This window comes from Ambystoma mexicanum, chromosome 2q (assembly GCF_040938575.1).
Source record: "Ambystoma mexicanum isolate Mex_15411 chromosome 2q, UKY_AmexF1_1, whole genome shotgun sequence".
Classification (NCBI taxonomy): domain Eukaryota; kingdom Metazoa; phylum Chordata; class Amphibia; order Caudata; family Ambystomatidae; genus Ambystoma; species Ambystoma mexicanum.
The window spans coordinates 1,292,231,297-1,292,244,670 of NC_090924.1; the positions used below are offsets into that span (position 1 = coordinate 1,292,231,297).

Consider the following 13,374-nt stretch of genomic DNA (forward strand, 5'->3'; position numbering starts at 1 on the left):
GTGAGCTACTGGATTTATTGAATACAATATTTGCGATGAGTCGATTCGATGTTACTTAGGGGAGAGATCAATATAAACGGCCGACTACATTTTATTAGTTGGGTTATTTACTTTAGGGATAGAAAGAACAGGGAGCTTTTTTGTCTCCCCTGCGTGGTCTGTGAGCCTGATGCAGTTGATACCAACATGCGTCAGGAGCTACATTTGTTTACTGACCAGGCCGCATCCCCGAGAGATCCGCAGAGCCAAAGCGGAGTCATGGAGAGTGGAGCAAGAGGCCAAGAAATCATTCACTGGGAACGCCAACACCCCAGGAAGAACTGGTGACGTCTCAACCAAGCGCACAGGTAACAACAGTTGCGGGAGACCCTGGGGGAAGGTGAACAAGACATCAGGATTAATCTCCCTCGTCTCAGTAATTGTATCAAGAGCGGCAAGAGTGTGTCAGGGAAAGCATCTCCCTTGCGCAAGTATTAAAAAGAACCAAGAACAAGTTGGACTAGTTTCCTTTGGTTGGATTGTGCAATATTCAGAAAAGCACTGAGAGAAGCTTGGAAGGAGTTGCTAGGGCTTTTAAAAACTTGTTCAGGAAGTGAACTGAGGACCCACTGAACCAGGAGAAGGAACCCTTTCTACTGTTTCTCACTAGGGTTGTTGAATCAGAAGCTAAAGTGAAAGGTTGTTAAGCTATAGCTTGAAGGCTGGAACAGTTAAAGAGGAGAAGGTTATTCTCTTATACCAGAGATTTTTATGTTGAAACAGAACTTGCATAAGGAACTATCAGCCAGAAGCCAGGACAGCGAACTTGTGGAGCCAGGAGAAGGGAGTCATTCTCCTGGTAGAAGCTGAACTATTTTGAAAGACTGCTCCTAGGTCTGGTCCCCATGGAACCAGGAGAAGGGAGTCTTTTTTTCCTGGTGCTGTTATGTTTATCTTGTCTGTTTAGTGGTAGGGCTAGAGTAGGCTAGTTCAGACAGAGGACAGACATCCACCCTGGCGATGAGCACCCCAGTGTGATTTGATTTGATTTTAATTCTTATATCGCACCAGTTATTATTAGTTGGGGTTGGGAAAGCGCTTTAGAGATAGGGAGAGGTAGGACTTTTCTTTATTATTTGAGTAAAGTGCCAGTTAACATGCCATACCTTTGTCCGACTCCTTCCTCCAGCACGCCACATAACCCATGAATATATCATCGAGAGGGTGCACAGAACACCAGTGCCTAAATCCACTAAAGGCGAGTGACCGAGGATAATTTTGCTGAGGTTCTTGATCTGCCAACACAAGCTTGCGGTGATGAAAGCGTACTGAGCAAAAGGAGTGATACAAAGATAGGGATGAACAATACACTTGTTCCATGACTTCTTTGAGGTGGTGTCTAGGCGACACAAAGAATTCAACCTACTGTTCGACGCCTTGAAAGGGTTGGACTGCCACTATAAGCTTACTTTTCCTACTGTGTGGTGCTTGCAACATCAGCAACCATGACACTTGGGGTACGCCTGGCAATTTCTGCAACAACAAAACATAATGATCGTATGCCGGAACTGGTGAACAAAGCCACCCAAAGGGACACCGACCAACAGCCGCAAAAATGCCCAGACTCTTAAAACTGCTGGAAAAAATCCAGACGTAAACCCAGTGGCCCAAACCAGGTTATGGAAAAAAGACCCAGAAGGGGAAACGAGATGTCAACTGTACAAACCTTACACCCACGAAGACGTCGGTCAACTAGACTATCTGCCTGCTGAATACATGCGCTTGAACATTCACCAGCTGATGCTTTGAGGGAACACATCCAGGAACTATTGCTAACTGGCCTGCTTTTATGACCAGGACTACCCATCTCCTTAGCTGCAGTGACAGACCTCCAGATTGCCCTCGGTCCACTCCATAAACAAGTCAACGAAGATGGCCCAAACAGTAATAGTTGCTTACTACACCGAAGGAACCACTGTAGGGCTGCTGCACACAAGGTGTTGCTTGAAACAAATGCTTCCTTTTTTTTTCTCTTTTCTTTTCTATGTTATGTATAAAGTCAACGGGTGTGCTACCAAGGCTTTTTCTTCAGCTCTAGCATTGGTTGCTCTGTTTTTTTTTTTAAAACATATTTTTATTATTTTACAAACAATAAACATCATCGCGAATGTTCTCCCAAACAGTCCTCCCCTCTCCCTCCCCATCCCGCAGAAGAGTATAGGTCCTCTGTGTATTCATTCTTTGGAAACTCTTAGGTGCTATAAATGTCCGATATTTTAATGTTATGGGGACACCATTGGTCCATATAGTCTGATTTCAGGTATTCCAACACTGAACCCCATTCCCTCACAAAGGAGTTGTCCTGGGCCTGGAGACGGTGCGTGATCTTTTCCATGGTCATTTGGGACCACACCTTTTGCAGCCAGGTGTATACCAGTGGTGGGTCTCGTTTCTTGCAGCTTTGGGCTATTGTTTCCCATGCAGCAATGACCAGGCCCATGAAGCTCCTCCATTGTGTTTTGTGAAGTTTTTTGGTATAGGGGTCTTTGAATCCGCATAACCACACCCTCTTCCCCCATTTGACCAGCCTCTGGATATATTTTTGTCATTTCCGTTTGTACTTCCTTCCAGAAGCTATTCACTCCCTGACAATCCAACCAGATGTGTCTCCAGGTTCCTACAACCTGGCACCCTCTCCAACAAAGGTTCGACACTTTCGGGTACATTGACCCAAGCCTCTCTGGGGTATAGTGCCATTGAGTAATTATTTTCAGCCACATTTCTCTGGTTTGGACAGCCCTGGTAAGTTTGGGGATGCCTGTCCACAGTTCCTCCCATTGCTGCTTGGTTATTTCCCCCCCTAATGTGGTTTCCCATCTTCTCATGTATGTCCATTTGATTTCCTCTTCGGGTGTGCAGATGTGGCTGTACAGCGTGGACACCAGCTTTTTGTCTCCTGGGTTGGTTATTAAATACGTCTCAAATGGTGTAAGGTCCCTTGTGGCTGCCTGGAAGACCTCTGGTGTACACAGCCAATGTTTTAGCTGTTCGTATTTATATCTGTCTGCTTCTGTTAGCTTCCACTATTTTTACAGGCCTCAAAAGATTGTATTTCTTTGTCCTGGATCATTTCCCCAATTTTCCTACATCCTGCCTCCTCCCATTTCTCGAAACTACTGGGCGCTTGTCCTGGTGGGAACTGTGGGTTCCTGCAGATCGGCGTAAAGGGAGCCAGTAGGGTGGTCATGATTCCCTTCCTGGTCTGGACATCCCAGGCGTTTAGTGTAGTCCTCATGACTTCGCTCACTCTAAGGTTCCGGTGTCTGTGTTGCTTATTCTTCCACAGTAGGTCTTCCAAGGGGGTCCAGCCATTCCCTCAGAACCCACAGTTGGGCTGCCTGATAGTATTTCTTAAAGTGGGGAAGGGACATTCCGTCGGCCTTTATTGGTGCGGTAAGAACGGCTCTGGCAAATCTCGGAGGTTTCTTGTTCCACACAAATTGTGAAACTGTTTTGGATAGGGCTTTGAAGAAGGGGTCAGGGACTGCAACCGGGAGAGTGTGAAGTAGTATAGCACCCTGGGAAGTATGTTCATTTTGACTGATTGGATTCTTCCCCACCACGAGATCTTAAGCGGGCACCATCTTTCTGGGTTTTTGTTGACTCTGGCCAATAGGGGGGTGTAATTGGTCTTGTATATCTTGTCAACCCTGTGCGTGAGTGTCACTCCCAGATATTTGATGCCCCCTTCTGCTATTTTTTAAACCAAGCTGGCCCGCCAATAGTTCTAAGGACTCCTTGTTCCCGGCTAGCAGCATAACCTCTGATTTATTCCTATTTATCTTCAGGCCTGAAATCTCCCCAAATTCCTCAAGTGTTTCCATGGTTCTTGGCAGTGAGGTCCCTGGGTCCTCTAAGGCAAGCAGCATATCGTCTGCGTACGCCATGACTTTATGTTGACTGCCCGCCATTTCTATTCCCGTTACCTCCTCAAGTTCCCTTATCTTAATTAGAAGGGGTTCCAAAAATATGACGTATAGCAGGGGCGAGAGGGGGCAGCCCTGCTTCGTACCCCTTGAGATCTGCACCCTGTCTGTGACTTCTCCGTTTATAGCTATTCTTACTTCTGGGGAGTTGTAATTCGCCTTTACCATATTTATATACTGATCCCCAAAGCCCATATGCTTCAAAGTTTTGAAGAGGATAGACCATTCGACACGGTCAAAAGCCTTTTCGGCATCCAGGGAAAGTAATATTGCAGGTGTTTGGGAAATGCCTATTTTTTCTATCAGATGGGTGACTCTTCTTAAGTTGTCGTGCGTTTGCCTACCGGGGATGAAGCCTGATTGATCTGTTTTGATCAGGGTTGTGAGAAGAGGTGATAGTCTGGCCGCCAGCACCTTCGTATATATTTTTGCGTCCAGATTGATTAGGGCAATCGGTCGGTATGAGCTTGGGAGAGTTGGGTCTTTACCCGCTTTGTGAAACACTAGGACTTTCGCTTCATTCATGGAGGGAGTAACGTTGCCATTGTTTTTGAATGTATTGAGAAGCCTTGTCAGGATAGGGACTAATATATCAGCAAATTTTTTGTAAAACTGGGCCGTGAAGCCATCCGGGCCAGGTGCCTTTGACGCTGGGAGACTCTTTATCGCTGTGCTGACCTCCTCTTCTGTGATCTTTGCATCCAGGGCCTGCTTGCTCTCTTCTGCTATTGTCGGTATGGCGATAGATTGTAGAAACCTGTCTTGTAGCGCCTCGTCAGGGTGCTCTGTTGCATACAGCTCTTGGTAGTAAGCTTTGAACGCATCCCCTATATCCTTTGTGGTCGTATGTGGCTTTCCATGTGCGTCTTTTATGTTCAGTATCATCATTGTTTTCTGCTTTTCCCCGAGTTGTCTCGCTAGCAATTTGTCTGCCTTATTGGCCCTGATGTAGTACCTTTGTTTTAAGTAGAGGAGCGATTTCTCAGCTTTTTTATTGCGTAGCATCTCTAGCTGTCCCTGTACATGTTTCATTGCTTTCTTGAGGCTCCTCGTGGGATGTATTGTGAGCTCCCCTTGGATCTCTGCCAGTTTTTCCTCGAGTGTTCTTTCCCATCCCTGATGTTTGTCTTTGGCGGCCTTTAGCGCTATTATATGTCCTCTGGTTACTGCCTTAAAGGCCTCCCAAACAAATCCCAGTGGTACTTCTCCATTGTCATTAATCTCAAAGAATTCCTTGATTTTGTTCCTTAATTCCTCCCCCATTACTTGGTCCGTTATGACATCCGGCGGCATTCTCCATCTCCAGAGGCCTCTTCCCCTTCCGCAGGTCTGTATGTCTAGCCATAGGGGGGCATGATCTGATAGAGCTATCGATCCCCTTTCAATCCTGTGGATCTTACCAACCAATCCCACTGATACCCAAAAATAGTCAATCCTCGACATTGTGTTATGCACGTGTGAGTAATACGTGAATCCGCTATCCTGTCCCCTCAATTCTCTCCAGGCATCCCTTAGCGCCATTTGTTCCATCCGTTCTTTAAGTTGTTTGGATGGGGACCCATACCCTTGCGTTCTCCCCTTACTCCTATCCAGATTTGGTTGCCATGCCAGGTTCAGATCGCCACCCAGTATTATCTCCCCTTTTGCAAATTCCTCTATTGTCCCCAGAGTGTCCCTGAGAAATCCATCTTGCCCCGTATTCGGGGAGTAGATTGCCACCAGTGTAAGCCTACGACCATCTATTGATACATTAACAAAGGCATACCTGCCCTCTTTGACCACTCGCGCATCAGTGACGTTTGCCACCAACCCCAATTTAGCTGCAATCATCACTCCCGCTCTTTTTTCACCTGCGTTTGCCTGTGCCCAGATTGTGTACCCTCTGAGATGTACTTTCTTTCTATCCCCTGTCTTAATACGTGTCTCTTTGAGGAGGAGAATGTCCGCCTTTTCCCTTCTCACCAAGGCCTCCATTTTTCTCCTTTTCACCGGTGAGTTCAGCCCCCTTACATTTTGCGAATAGATTCTGATCATCCCCATCCCGTCTGATCTTCTGTTTCTGTTCTCGTTCCCGCCCATTGCGACCTCTTCCCTCTTCCGGAGATTCCGCCCTCCCATCCCACCCCCCAACTATCCAACTCCCCCCCAACTATGAACCAAAACCTAACTTCTATCCTGAGGAGGGCCAGGGCCCCTATGGATGCTTGGTCGTTCCGCGCCTCGCTCCCTGCCCTCTCATGACTCTGGATTAACTGTGCGGGCAGTCCTAAACCCCGCGCCATCCTCTGACCTCCGCGGTGTTGTCCCCTATTGCCCACCGGGCCACTTAGAGCATGGTGTTCCGATAATAGCAGATCTTCTCTCTCTTTAATGACCCTATGACTGGAGTGCCCCCCTATCGTTACTGCGCCTCTATGAAGGGCCCCCAAGGGATTACTCCGCATTCCCCCGTCCTGGTGATTTCTTCTTCTGTCGCACCTCTTCCCATCCTCGTGGCCTTTTATACTGATCCCTTTTCATCCTGTCTGGTCTCGTATCCATTTCGTCTGTATGCACGCCCATTAGTTGGAGGCCTTCTTCACTGGTGGTCACCCTCCTCTGCTTGCCCTCCCACTCAAATAGTAAACCAAAGGGGAATGTCCATTTGTATCTGATTTCTTTCTTCACCAGTTCCCTCACCAACGGGCCCATTTCTCTTCTGAGTGTTGCCGATGCAAATCCTGATACAGATGGATTTCGACCCCATTCATCCTTATGTGATCCAGCAGCCGCGCTATCCTAAGTATCTGTTCCTTTTGTGGGTAGGATGTAATTGCCGCTAGTACGTCCCTTGGTCTCTCCCCTGGAGCTCCAGATCTTTTCGGGCCCACCATGTGAATTCTGTCAATCCCAATGTCCGCTGAATCTTGGGCCCCTATTATGTCTCTGAACACCTCTTGCATCGAAACCTTGAGATCTTTGTCCGACACTGTTTCCGGCACAAACTTGATGCGGATGTTGGATCTGCGAGAACGGTTCTCGAGATCCTCACACTGAATTTCTAGGTTATGGGTGAGTCTAACCAGATGTTCTTGTGTTTCGCTGCTTTGTTTTGCCTCCTCTTCCATGTTTTGTACTATTCTCTCCACGGTGTCTGTCCTTTCCCCAAACTTTCCTGCACCACTTGCTTCATCTCATTTCTCATTGTGGCAAATTGGTCCTGAACTGTGGACATGAACCTGTCCTGTAACTCTGCAAACCAGGATCGCATATCATCCTTTGAGGGGGGAAGAGCGCTTTGATTTGGGGGGTTTGTGTCCGTAGTGGGCTCTTCGCCTGCCCTATCTTTTGAGTTTGCCCCCGTGTCCGAGGACCACATCTGGAGAAGGCTAGTGTCCTGTTTTTGTGAATGCGGGGTAGGCTGTGAGGTGCCCCCCTTCCCCTTCGCCCTTGACATTTTCTCTATTTGTGAGGGGGTGGGGTCCCCGGCTCTTGTGTCTTCCCCTGTTGTGGGGATTGCACAAGTTGATGAAGAGGTTACCTTTATGTCTTATTATGGGGGGGGGCGGCACCCCACCACACCGCAGCCCACACCCCTCTCACGTATGATCTACAGTCCCGGGCCTCAAGTACCTGGGAGGGTGTTGAGGGGGGCGCTGCTAGAGTCGCTCTCACCTCTGGTTCTGGTGTCCTCCGCCACTGGTGCCTTCCTCACCCCTTTGGCGTTGGAGCGGTACCGTCTCCCCCTCCTCTCCCGTATCTCCCCCGACCCACCGGGGGCCGGCTCACCTTGTTACAGCCTGTCTGTGTGCCGATGCCCTGGAGCTCCCACCGTCTCTCTGCTTCCGATGCGGCTCCTCCGGTGGCACGCTGAGTGTCCTTTTCTTTGTCCCCCTGTAGTGACGGGAGACGCGACCCCGTCGGCTGGTGCTCCGCGGTGCTCACTGCCACATCGCTTCCACGCGGCCCCAGGAGGCACGCGTAATCCCCAGTGCTTTTTCCCCTGTGGCGGCGGGTGCCCAATATTGCAGCCGTTCTCCTTGCTGTCTCCCCCGTAGGCCGTGCAGGCCTTCCACGGAGGGGGAGGGGCGGTGCCACTCTCTGCGGGCTGTCTCCCCCAGGAAGCGATGCTGGATATATCTTCGCCCTGCGCCTCTGTAGTGCTTCTTTGCTGTGGGCACACTCCTCCTGCTCCGCCGGTGCCCTGGGACTCCCGCCGCCGCTCTGCTTTCCATGCGGTACCTCTGGAGGCGCGCGAGTTCCCAGCTCGCTGGAGCGTCCTTTTCTTGTCCCCCTGTGGTGACGGGGGATGCGCCCCCCTCGGCAGGTACCCCGCGGTTCACACCGCCGCTTCGTCTCCACTCAGCCCCAGCTAAGGCACGCGAAGTCCCCCGCGCGCCGGGGATGGCTTTCACTATTATCCCCTGTGGCGGCGGGCGCTCGACAATGCGGCCGCTCTCCTGGCTGTCTCCCCTGCTAGGTCGTGCGGACCTTCCTCGGAGGGGGAGGGGCCGTGCCTCTCTCTGCGGGCTATCTCCCCCGGGGAGCGCTGTTGGATCTATCTTCGCCCGGTCCAGAATCTCCACACCTTCGGGGGTAGTTGCCTAAATTCCGGTGCTAAAAAGCTCGGGACTGCGCCTCTGAAGTGATTCTTTGTTGTGGGCCCGGTGGGAGCGCGATCTAAACGCGACCTCCACCGCCGGCGGCCATCTTGGAAAAAACTTGCTCTGTTTTCTTAATGGGGTCCTACTATTACACGTCAAGGTATCCTGGGTTTCTTGTTTAGTTATGGCTGGTTTAAATCTATGAAGCAATGTCTAGGCATATATTGGCCATGGCATGACTTCTGTTATACATACACACTGATGGGTGGCGGAACAAACTAGTAAACATCTGTTATGTCGGAGACAAGTGTGCTGTATTCCTGGTATACATCTTCATAGACCCTGCTACGCTGACATGATTTTGATGGGGAGGAAGGAGTGTAGTGATCAGTGAGTCACGGGGTTGTATGACCGACTTGATCTAAGATTGCAATCCTTACGTGTAGAACGATAAATATACAAGAGATGGGGCACCCGATCAAGAGACGTAGGCTATTCAACAATTTGACAGACAATCAGGAGGATGTAAATGTATGCAAGAGACACACTTGGATAAGACAGAATCAGCTAAGCTACATAAGGGATGGATGGGGCAGGCGTTCAATGTGCCATGCCATAAGAAAAGAGGGTTCTCCATCCTGATACACAAGCGGATCCCCCTAATGGTTCTCAGTATTGCAGCTGATTAAGAGGGAAGATATATCCTAGTACATGGGACACTATATCAACAGGATCCCACCCTCATTAACATAATTAACATATATGGTTCAGAGGATAAGCCCAGCTTTTTTACAAATCTGTGCAGCGTGCGATCCATTATGAGGCAATTAACACTTAAGGGGGGGCATTAATATCACCCTGACTCACGCAATGGATAGGAAGACGACAGCTACTACACCCCAATGTGTGCTCCATAAGAATAGAACGCCTTGCACTGATGAAAGCGCGTCATATAGTGGATGTTTGGAGAACTCTACATAGAGAGATTTTACCTACTAGTCGCATCTCCACCACCACCACCACCACTACTACATCAGATTAGATTATTGGCTTCTCCCAACCAATGCTATCCCCATGATTAGTCCATGTCTCGCACTCCCATTGACACTCGCCGACCATGCCCTGGTACTAATGAGAATCACCTTTCCAAAGGAACCTAAACGATCTCCGACCTGGAGACTGAACCGGACGACGTTGCAATACCCAGTCTTTATACAGCACTTGATTGAGGAAACTGTAAACTTCTTGGCAGAAAATACAAGTGACAATTATAATTCACTCTGATACTGTGATGCATATAAGACCTTCCTCAGCGTGCACTGTATCTCATGGTGGGCCTATAAACTCAAAGTATGGAAAGCTCAGGAATCGAGTCGGACCTCCATGCTATGAACTGCCGAACTCGCGCATAAGAGAACCAAAGATCCTACCGTAATGTCTTGAGTAAGGAAGCTTAGATCGGAAATTAAAAATATCAATGTGGCATATGCACAGACGTTCTTCTTCAAATGGTCCCAAACCATCAATGAAGAAGGTGTCCGGCCCCTGAAGCTGGTGGCTTTGATATTAAAATGCCAACAACGTGCCCACGTCAAAAAGATTTGAGACAAAGTGGGAGAGACACTGACGGGGGATGGGTATATCAATGCACATGTTGCTGAATAATATAGGGAATGATATGTGCTGCACCAACATGCAGGGATACAGACCATAAACAGTCCTTTATACGTATCCCTTTGATCACAACAGAAGAATAGCTATCATTGAACGCTCCAATTACGGAAGTGGAGGTGACCAAAGCTATCGGGAACCAAGCTTCGCAGAAGGCAGCCGGAACCATTGACCTTCCAATTGCTCTCTATAAGCCACTAACCGAGACAATAGGGCCGAGACTGATGGTGGTATATGCAAAAGCATGCGCCTCTGGTCATCTAGTAGTAGCGAATATAGTGGTTTACCATAAACCTGGCAGAGACCCCCTTTAGTGCGCTCACATAGGCCCATATTTCTTAACAATTTGGATGCAAAAATACTGGGCAAATGCTTCGCAAGGCGCTTGCACATTTACCCTGTCTCATACCCCGGATGGGCTTCATATTAAACAGGCACTCTTCTGATAATGAGGCGCATTCTACACATCATATCAGGCCGCCAGAATGATATCCCTCAATGTTGAAAAAGCATTTGATAGTGTAAGGTGAAACTACATGTTCACTGTCCTTAATAAATTTGGCATCGAGGGACGTTTCATCAAACTGAGTTTGTAAACCTTCACCCAATGCTGACAGTAGGCATTAATGGGCACTTGGCTGATACATTCCTACTAAACACAGGTACGCATCAGGGCTGTCCTCTGTCGCCACTCTTGTATGCACTTGCTATAGAAATGGTGGCCTTGAGAATACGATTGGAGGACGAGTTGAGAGGCATCATTAGAGCAAATACAGAACATCGTATATCCCTATATGCCAATAATGTGCTGTTGTACATCAGCAAGTGTTCCTCCTATCTCCCACGCCTGCAAGAATTTGGCACGGTTGCAGGGTATAAAGTCAGTTGGGACAAATCTGAGGTGATGTTGCTGTGAACAGACAGAAAATGGGATCTGGGAGGAGTTGCCCCGCTCGAGCTACAGACACAATCGATTAAGTATTTAGGGATATGGGTGAGTAATAACTTAAATGCTCTGGTTCACATAAACTACCCCTCCTCTAGTGCTCATGATCAAGGGTGGCATGGTCAAATGGAACATCCTGCCATTATCACTCACGGGCAGGATTAATGTGGTGAAAATGAACACCCTACCCAAACTGCTCTACTTACCACAGATGATTCCATTGCTTCCGCCAGCGCCCAAGATTCGGGAGTTGGGGAGACAGGGACAACATGCTGGTCTTGGAAGCTAGACCCATGCAGAACAACTAGAGGTTTGAATCACGGGTCTGCGCTTAGAAACCGAACTTGGATATGGTACATGGCGCCACAAGAGAGTGACCCTCAATATCCAAATACTACAGGCAGCTAAAGGTGAGGGGGGCTTGCGTTTCCATCCGACTGGCCGTACTACCTATTGGCGCAGATATACTGGGTTAAGAAATGGCTCAATCAGGAGGATAACACTAGATGACTACTAAGTGAGCTGGCCCCAATACAACCATTCCTTCTCTCCCCCCCCAAGAGATGCTCGCGATACCGCCTTCAAAGTGGATGAAACATATTAAGAAGCCTCCCATTGTAGAGCCTAAACAAGCCACAGACCTCAAATGCTCAAAATGACAGGGAACCGACGCAAGCTACATCCCACCATTGCTCAGCATAAGGGCATTACTTTCCTTCTGCACAGGCAAACGGACGAAATTAGGGCAAGAAACGAACTGGCACATTGTTTGTATTATGCATATATATAAGACTAGGCCCCTACCATTCTAAGAATTCAGGGAAATGTTGGACTTCACACCTAATGAATGACTTCACAGGGCACTGGTCTCGTCAGTGAAATTACATATCTCAGATGACACACATTACAGGGAACTATTGACGAATCTGATTATTGCAGGGATATCCCTGATTTTCCAAAAGTCAACCATTCTATGTATACTTGTCCTTGGCCTCAAGTTCAGGGATCATATCTCTCCAGGACTGAAATCTCTACACTGGCTCCCAGTGGCTGTGAGGATTAAGTTTAAAACCCTCTGCATTGTCCACAAGGCCTTCTGGGGCTGGGGCCTCAATACCTTCACCTCTCCCTAAATATCTTCCTGCTCGAGCTCTTCGCTCTTCCACCTCCAACTCCCTCAGGGTCAGTTGCTTCTCCAAGCAGCGAGTTGGTGGTAGATTGCTTTCCTTGGCTGAAGCCTCACTCTGGAACAGCCTCCATGCCTCCCTGAAACTTGAGGAAAACCATCTCCGGTTCCGGAAGCACCTCAAGACCTTCATCTTTGCTTCTGCTTTCTCCTCCTCTCCCCTGCTGAACTCCTGGTTGAAACTGTACTGGTCACTTGGCCACCCTCTGGACTTTACCGATTACTACCTTTGTTCATCCTTGCAAGTTATTGGGAACAGATGTGTGTCCAATGTGTGGGGTGGCAAGAGAAACCTTGATACATTTCCTGTTGATCTGTCACAAAACTAAGAATCTCAGACGCGGATATTTGATACCTGTCCTAAATGCAGTAGTGCTGTATTTAGGCCAGCCACACACTTTCCGTGTTGAATATATAACAGCACGATACATTCACAGGGCCTGGATGCAGAGACGGAGGGCGCTGAATCAGAACTAAAGATGTTAGGTTTATTCTCCAAGGATGCAAGCAATGCTCTCCTTGTTGTTTTAACCACATAGTGGCCTACCTCGGACAGATTTGTGGGTTTAAGTTGATCAAATGTCAGATGTATGAATTGATTGTAATTTATATTTTGTGTTACTATGATGCCATTAATATTGCAAATTGTTTGTTGGACTATTTGTAAGAGGAATTGCGGTGCCTAATCTTTTATATGATGCCATAGTTATGAATTGTTTACATTCTATATTTGTATACTGTTGTCGATTTTATGATTTTATACAGAAATAAAGCTGTGTTGACTGATAAATATGAAAGAATGTAGGGTCACTAGTCCGATCCTTTTGTCATGGGAGGCCTCTGTTAGGATTGAGGAAATGGGAATATTGTTGTCAAGATGGAAGAGCTGCATGAGCAGAACTAGACTGTTCATGATGGGGCATAGTCATTGTTGAGGAATGGCTGCAGATAATAAACTGAATTATTTGTATCCATAATGATTCTGATATAGAAACACCATTGTTTACTAGAAAATCAACAAAA

The 13,374-nt window shown here is 47.9% G+C and overlaps 1 protein-coding gene across 1 annotated transcript in view; it reads left to right on the forward strand.

The window, feature by feature from the left end:
* The window catches only part of MRPL3 (mitochondrial ribosomal protein L3), a 440,961-nt gene that overhangs the window by 243,422 nt on the left and 184,165 nt on the right, over positions 1-13,374 (forward strand). The gene's annotated exons all lie outside the window — the stretch shown is intronic.